Source organism: Hyperoodon ampullatus (genome assembly GCF_949752795.1).
Source record: "Hyperoodon ampullatus genome assembly, chromosome: 7".
Taxonomy (NCBI): domain Eukaryota; kingdom Metazoa; phylum Chordata; class Mammalia; order Artiodactyla; family Ziphiidae; genus Hyperoodon; species Hyperoodon ampullatus.
The window spans coordinates 96,206,460-96,214,854 of NC_136920.1; positions in this window are offsets into that span (position 1 = coordinate 96,206,460).

The following is an 8,395-nucleotide window of genomic DNA, read 5'->3' on the forward strand; positions in this document are numbered from 1 at the left end:
AGACCTCGCTCTGGTCCCCACTGGGCCACTAATAAGCTCTGTGACTTTGAGCCAGTCAGTTCCCCTCTCTGGGCCTTGGGGTCCCAATTTGCAAAATGTTCTCTAGGGTCTCATCTGGCTCAAATATTCCATAGCTCTGTTTGCTTTGACTCTCCTCCTGTGTCTAGTTCAGAGCTCCACACACAGAAATCTCTTGGGCCCTGTTTCTTCAAGACTCTGCCTTTCTGAGTCTGTTTGATCTCTCTTATTCTGTGTCCCTGGCCTGGGTTCCTACAGCTTTGACCCTCTGAGTCTGGGGTCACGGATGAAGAGGCCATGGGAGGAATAAGGGGGAGACCAAACTCTCCTTCTCGGTGCCAGGGAGGGCCTGTAAAAATACAGATGCCCAGGGCTTCCCTGGTGGCGCAGTGGTTGAGAGTCCACCTGCCGATGCAGGGTACACGGCTTCGTGCCCCGTCTGGGAAGATCCCACATGCCGCGGAGCGGCTAGGCCCATGAGCCATGGCCGCTGAGCCTGCGCGTCCGGAGCCTGTGCTCGGCAACGGGAGAGGCCACAACAGTGAGAGGCCTGCATACAGCAAAAAAAAAAAAAAAAAAAATACAGATGCCCAGGTCGATCCCTGGAGAGTCTGATCCATGGGCCTGTGGGGGGCCCAGTCACCTTGTTTTAGTCAGCTATGGCTGCAAAACAAAATGTTCCCAAATTTTCTGTTTGTTTATTATTTACTTATTTATATATTTATTATTTTTAATACCTGGAAGACCCACGTTTCCTGGACTGAGAATCAGCGTGTTGGGCCTCAGTGTGCTCTGCAAGGGCTGTGACCTGAAACTTTTTAAAGAACCATCCACATTTTGGGGAAGCATTTCTGAATTGTCCATCACCAACCATTTCTTCTTGGATACCATCATGAAACACGTGTTTGCCGATTGGAGCTGTCCTTCAATTTGATGCACCTCTGGATCCGAATGAAACATTAAATTGTCTTCCTTCTCCATTAGGCGTACAGTTTTTAAACTATCATTGGCATTTCAAGTCTTCTGAAAACAACATGGCAGTCTATGCACCAAATTTTCTGTTTAAAGCAACAACCGTTTTCATTTACTCATGATCTGAGGAGCAGGAATTCAGGCGCCACTCAGTGGTTTGTGGTCAGCATCACTCAAGGGGCTGCCTTCAGCTCGGCTGGGCTGGGAATGTCCACGTGGTCGGTCTGTCTGTCTGTCTCTCTCTCCCTCTCTCTCCAGGGGGAGTCTGACTTCTTCCAAAGCAGATGGCCTCCAAGAAGTGGCATTCCAAATGCCTAAGGCAGAAGTTGCAGATCTCTTAAGGCCCAGTCTAGAAAGTTACACAATGATAGTTCTGCCTCTTTCTGTTGCTCAAAGCAAGACATAGAGCCAGCCCAGACTGAAAGGGGGAGAAAATAGACCCCACCTCTCAGTGGGAAGAGTGGTGAAATTTCACTGTAGAAGAGCCTGTGGGATGGGAGAGGCCATCTTTGGAAACACAATTTACCAGAATTTTAAAAATAGTCTCCTGGGACTTCCCTGATGGTCCAGTGGTTAAGACTCCATGCTCCGAATGCTGAGGGCACGGGTTCAGTACCTGGTCAGGGAACTAAGATCCTGCATGAAGCCAGGTACAGCCAAAAAGAAAAAAAAAAGTCTCCATATGAGTCTGCTGTACCCAGTGTCTGCAAACCGTGTCTCAGGGAGCCTGCTTCCCATCTCTCCCTTTCTCCTTCCCGTCAGACAAGGCACAGCTTCAGACTGCCTCACAGCGCCGATATAGGGGCTAATTATTGATGCGTAGTGGTTTTCGCTGTCAATAGCATTCCTATCGTTGGCATTCAGTAAGTACTGCCCGTACACTAATTATATTGGTGAGTGGGGAGAGGGTTAAAAACATAAACCAGACACGCCTCCCGTCTTCAAATTACTCACCATGTAAAAGTAAACAACTTAGTCTATTCCCTGGGTGAAATCATTGCATCCCTTCTCCTGATTCTGAAAAAGAAAGTTCTGAGTTAAATTTAGGAAGACGATTGCAGATTCTCTTTTTAACAAGGTCTCGGGAAGGAGTTGCGTGCCAAGGGCTATATAAATGTTTACAATTAGAGTGAATGGCCAGAACGGTGAGCGTTTTATACCTATCACCTCCCACCAGCTACATCTAAGTTTTTGTCCAAGGCCTGAAAAATGAAAATCAATAGAGATAATGCTTGAAATGGTGGACATCAAATATGCCTCTGGTCTGAGAGGCAATTACTTGAACAGCATCATCAAAGAGACAAGTGAATTACAGGAGGGTTGAGAGGGACGGAGCCGTCAATGGTCCCAGGAGTCCAACAGAAACAGACAGATAGGCAGAGCCTCCATGACCGCAAGTGGTCTGCTGACCTGCCCAGGACGCCAGGCTTCTGGCTACTGCCCTGCCCCCCTCGGGAAAAATGCAGATTTGTCTATAGGCACCCGATTTTGCTCTGTAGGGAAGCTCCTCCCCTCATGGTAGTTAATCTGCAGGCTTCATGTGACTTCTTTATACAGAAGTTCAACAGTCTGCCAGCCCGAAACCATTTTTATTTCTTTCCTGAACTCCAGCTTGGGCTTTGGGGTGGTGGTGGGGGGGGGGAATTTGGGAATGTGAGAAATAATAAGTGGATTCAGATCAGTCTTACTTGCCCAGCACATGTGCCTAGACTAATAGGTTATTGTCTAGTTGCAAAGCTGGTTTAGAGACTGAATGGAGGTGCCTGCTGGGTCACTATAGTTCTTCCTGGCCCCCAAACTCAGCTACAGCCTCTGTTCTGAGCCTGGATCCAGTGGGTTGGAAGAAAGTGTATGATGATAAACAGGTGTCTCTCTCCATGAAAGCTGGCTCCAGGCACGCAGGGAGGGGCGGGGAGTTCAGACACCTGCTTATGCTAACAGGCTGTCAGCTTCTCTGTGTATAAGGATAACAGAAACACGAAGCTATTCTGGTCTTGTCTAGGGAGCCATTATGCATTGAATTTCCAACGTTATTATCTCCAAAGGGCGACATCACTCCGTTTTCTCCCATTTGCATTCACTGGGAAAAGACAAATGGGTGCATATTTGCAGAGTGGAAAGGCTGGGCGGGGGAGGAGTGGTCATGTGCTCTAACTTGGATAACCAGTGGCTCTGGAAGAAGTGTGCTTATAATTAGAGATCAGCACCTTGAGGTGACGTTACACGCTTACAAGTTTAAGTTAATCAGGCAGCAACTGGTTTTCCTGACTAATGGGATTGGGGTGAATTTCTCACTTAGAAACAAATCTCATCCATGCTTTGGCATGCCTTGTTTCCTGACATACGTCATAGTTTTCCTGTGGGAAGATAGGGAGAGATTTTATTTCAGACTTCCCCCGCCCTGACTGCCTTTGCTTTCTTCCTTTTCCAAAAATCAAGACCCAGATAAAGATAGCTAAGGAAAGGGACCATGCAGGACGCAGTCCACAAAGAGTGATGCTGGGATTTGTGCTTCCGATGTGCTGGTGTGTGTCAAGTGTGTGCCAGTGGGGCTGTAAGTGGCAGGTGTAGGTTTTCTAGGGGAGGAAGGCTTGTGCTGAATTTCTGCTTTCTCATGATGAAAGGCTGCTCTCCCCACTTGTATCCCTTAGGGGCGTGTTGGTTGCATGGGACAGAAAACCAACTACAGTCAATTTATGTACTGGTGGGTACAGCCGGTGCCACCTCTGATAGACTCAGCAAGAAGAGCCACTGTCAGCCTCCGGCGGCCCCACCCCTTGGGGTCTCGGGCCCAGGAGCTTACAGAGGGAGGGGTGACCTGGACTGTACAAACTTCTGACCCCCCATCCCTATGTCCTCATCTTAAAAAATAAATTCTCAGCCTGGAAAAACAATTTATGTACTAGGAGCTGAGTTTTCTCATGTAACAAGAACTCTGGAATGAGGTAATTCAGATGTTGTTGACGGCTCTTTCTAGCTTGCTGCCCTGCCATCCTTAGTTGCAGACTTCTTTCTTCATGGTTGCAAGATGGCTGTTTCATCTTCAAGCATCCCATCCATGTTTCTGACACACAAAAAAAAGAAGGACAGGACATAGAAAACAAACTTACAGTTGCCAAAGGGGAAAGGGGAGAGGAGGGATAAATTAGGAGTTTGGGATTAACAGATACACACTGCTATACATAAAATAGACAAACAGGGCTTCGCTGGTGGCGCAGTGGTTGAGAGTCCGCCTGCCGATGCAGGAAGTGTGGGTTCGTGTCCCGGTCCGGGAAGATCCCACATGCCGCGGAGTGGCTGGGCCCATGAGCCATGGCCGCTGAGCCTGCACGTCTGGAGCCTGTGCTCCACAACGGGAGAGGCCACAACAGTGAGAGGCCTGCGTACCGCAAAAAATAAAATAAAATAAACAACAGGGACCTACTGTATAGCACAGGAAACCTTATTTAATATTTTTTAATAACCTATAATGGAAAAGAATCTGAAAAAGAACACAGATATATATATGTATAACTGAATCACTTTGCTGTACACCTGACTCTAACACAGCATAGTTGCTATAAATTAGTTATAAATCAACTATACTTCAAAAAAAAAAAAAAGGATAAGGGGGAGGAGGAGAAAGGACAGGAGGAAGAAGAAAAGGAACAGAAGGGAGAAAAAGAAAAGGGCAAAAGGGACATATTACTGTGTCTTTTTTAGAATTCTTCCTGAGTATAATTCTGTTCCCATCTCCTTGGCCAGAACTGGATCATATGGACACCTCTAGTTGCTGGAAAATCAGTAGTTTAAACTGAACACGTTGCAGCTGAATTAGAAAAATGTTCTGATAGAAGGGAAAAGGAAGGGGGGTAAGGGAGAAATTAGGAGTTCGGGACTGACATATACACACTGCTATATATAAAATAGATAACTAATAAGGACCTACTGTGCAGCACAGGGAACTCTACTCAATACTCCGTAATGGCCTATATGGGAAAAGAATCTAAAAAAGAGTGGATACAGGTATATGTATAACTGATTCACTTTGCTGTACCCCTGAAACTAACACAACATTGTAAATCAACTATCCTCCAATTAAAAAAAAAAAGAGTTCATTGATGAGGAAATGAAGAATTAAGTGAATTAACTAAAATCAAATAATAAATTATATTCTAAGGGAAAAAAAAGAAGGGAAAAAGAAGAGAACGGACCTGGTCTAGGGAACCAGTGGTGTCTGCCATCCTACCCAGTCCCTAATGCTCCACCCACAGTCAGAGAAGTCCTGCTTTTCAACCCCCAATGTCAGTGTCAGGGTTACCTGCTCCTCCTCTCCAGGCAGTCTTGCCTGGGAACCATTCTCTCCTCTGCCTTGGGTCTCAATAGCACTAGCTTCCTCACCCCTTCATCTTGGGAAGAGAGAACAAAGCAGCTGCATCTCACCGGCGTGGTCTGGGCCCAGGGTACTCGTGCCCAGGGAACCAGTTCTGAAGACCCTTTGGTTAAGCTGAGAGGTTGCTGGCTGGACAGAGAGCATGGAAGAAAGTGTTCGGAATGCACCTGGAGAGGTGGGCTGAGGCAGGATCATGTAGAGTCTTGTGAGCTGCAATTCACTTACATTCAACCAGTTATAAGTGAGTCACCATGCAAGACACTAGGGCGTATAAATGGAGTAAGATGCCTGGCTGATCCCAAGGAGTTCCCATTCTACTTGGGCCACACACACATGCAATTAAACACAGTAAAATTCAGACTATGATATATGTACAAGCACAGTTGAAGAGACACAGTGCAGTTCATGACAGTGTGGACAAGACAGCTTTAATTTCAATAAGGTGATATTTGAATTTCACTTTGCATGGTAGGTATGATTCATGTAAGTAGAGAAGGGAGGGAGAGGATATCTCAAGCAGAGAGGATTATATGAGCAAAAGTTTGGGGGTGGGAAAGCAAGCAATGTATTTGGATAATTGTGAGTGGCCCTCTTGAGCTGGGGGACAGCGTTTGCAAGGACTGGGGTGACCAGAGTGACGAGATGGGGAAGGCAGGGCAGAGAATGGGTCGGAGATGAAGCAGAAAGTGTAGGTGGGTGGCAGGTGGTAAAGACTGAATGCTGGATTTTAAGAAGTTGGATTTTAACTTGTAGAAAATAGGGAGCCTTGGAAGGTTTGAATCACATCTGTGTTGCGGAAAATTATTACCAAACAAGAGTTAGTGTGGGGTGGGGAGACTGAGGCAGAGGCACCAGCGGGAGGCTGGTACCTAGAACAGAAGCAGTGCGGGGAGAGGCATGAAGATGGTACACACTTTTCTGGATGAATAACTGAGTTGGAGCAGTGCCATTTCCAAATTCAAGGAAGATGTGGGGGAGAGTCAGCTTTGGAGGGTCAGATGATGGATTCAGTATGGGCACTGCTGAGCCCCTAGAGATGACTCGTCTGGGTCTCCGGGGTAAGGACCAGGCTGGAGAGCGTGCGGTCATCAGCCCTAAGTGGGTGGCAAAACCATGATTGTGGATTGGACTGTCCAGGAACTATGCAGAACAGAGGACAAAGGGCCCAACACAACTGGTTGAGGGAGACGCCAAGGAGTGTGAGAAAGAAAGATCAGGAAGGGAGGAAGGGATCAGGACCAAGGAGAGCTTTTGAAGTGAGCAGAGCTCTTTCAACAAGGGGCTTAGCATTCGGCCGAGGGTGGGAGAGAACATGCTTTCAAAACCCTACAAAGTAAAATGAGTACGAATGGACCCAAGGTAGCAATTGGTGGGCAAGGTCTCCTCTGCTTCTGCAGTCTGCACCCTAGGATGAAACAGCACCCAAAGCTTGCTTGTTTCTACTAGGAACTGTTAAGAGGGACAAGAGTCTCCTCGGGTGACTCCTGGTCTTGCCCCTTTAATTTTCCCTGCAGGCCCTCTGTTTCCTGTCCGGAGCTGTGTGACCTGGGTACTGACTTATTGCAGGTCTGTTTTTGCCACAGTACAAGGGAACTGGGGCAAGTGTTATCCAGATGGAGTCTTAGCTGAACAATTGCAAGATACTTAGCTCAGCACAAGTCCCTTAAGCTCCCAACACTTACACTATCCTTCCAAACCCTACGTCTTGGCATGGATCTTATTCTGGACATAGTGGGGGGGTGAGAGTGGGAAGGGTTTTAGAAATGGTTTCTGTGCTTCCATGCCCTATGCCCACCATGGCTGGGCACCCGTGCCCCAGCTCTCTCTCTTTGCTCCTTGGCCTCTAGAGAAGCAGGGTCCCCTTCAGTTGGGATCCAAGGCGATTTCTCAGCTTCAGGTGAGCACTGCTCTCCTGACAGCTCCTGATCCTTGACTGTAGGGTCCCCCACACTATGGAGCCAGCAACTCCCCAATTCTTGCTTGCAGTAGTTTTCTTAATGCCCTTCAGTGGCTTCCCATTGTCGGGAGAATAAAAGCTGGACTCACCCAGGAACCACCAGGTCTGCCCGGGGTCTGGCATCTGCTTCCTTCTCCAGCCTGTCTCCTCTGCTCCAGAGCCACTGCGGCTCCTTTCACGCCATGCTCCTTCGGCCTCAGGGCCTTTGCGCATGTGGCTTCTGTTCCCCTGTCAGAATCATTTCCCAACCCTGCCTGTCACTCCGATTCCTGGCTCCTTCACCTCATCTCCTTAACACCTCCTGACCCTTCAGCTCGCTTCTCAAATGTTACATCCTCAGGTCTCTGAACCCTGTTTTAATGACACACTTATCCATGGGATTATTCGATCAATCTCTGTCTCGCCAATTAGCTCTAAGGGACCATGACTTTCCTTTCACTGTGGAGCCTGGAGCTTGGCCCAGGGCTCACTGCCCAGTAGCTCCTCATGCCAATAAATGTGTTGCACGAGTGAGGCAGCTGGTGACCTTTTTTACTGATGCCCACATGTTTCATAGGGGCTAGATGTGTTTATTCCTCCCCTAGAGGGGAGCCAGGACTCCCGCTAGAACAAACTTGTGTGTGACTTCATAGCTGTGTCACCCCAAACTCCCTCAGCTGTGCCTCTGGATGGACTGGGAAGAAGCACATTTGAGGGGAAAGCCAAGGTCCTTCCGCACGTGAATGTAGCCCCTGCTGCCCCTCTGCGGCCTTTCACTGCTAAGGGGCATCTGAGGACTTTGGCCAAACACCTTGGAATTCTCTGGTAAGACAAGGGCTGGTACTAACAGGTGACTCGGCTTTGGAGTTCTGACCCCTGGCCTGTCTTTCTCAAACAGACTTGCAGACCTGGGTTTGAAGTGTCCTCACTGGGAGGAACTCCAAGAGGCAACACAGTGAGATGCTGGCAGGCAGCCCTCAAGGCCGTCTGCGAGGGACTAATCTACTTGCCCAAGGACATGAGCCTAGCGAGTGATTTTCAAAGGCACCCAAGGAACTTCGGGACTGGGCCAGAGAGACGTCCACTCTGCCCAAGGT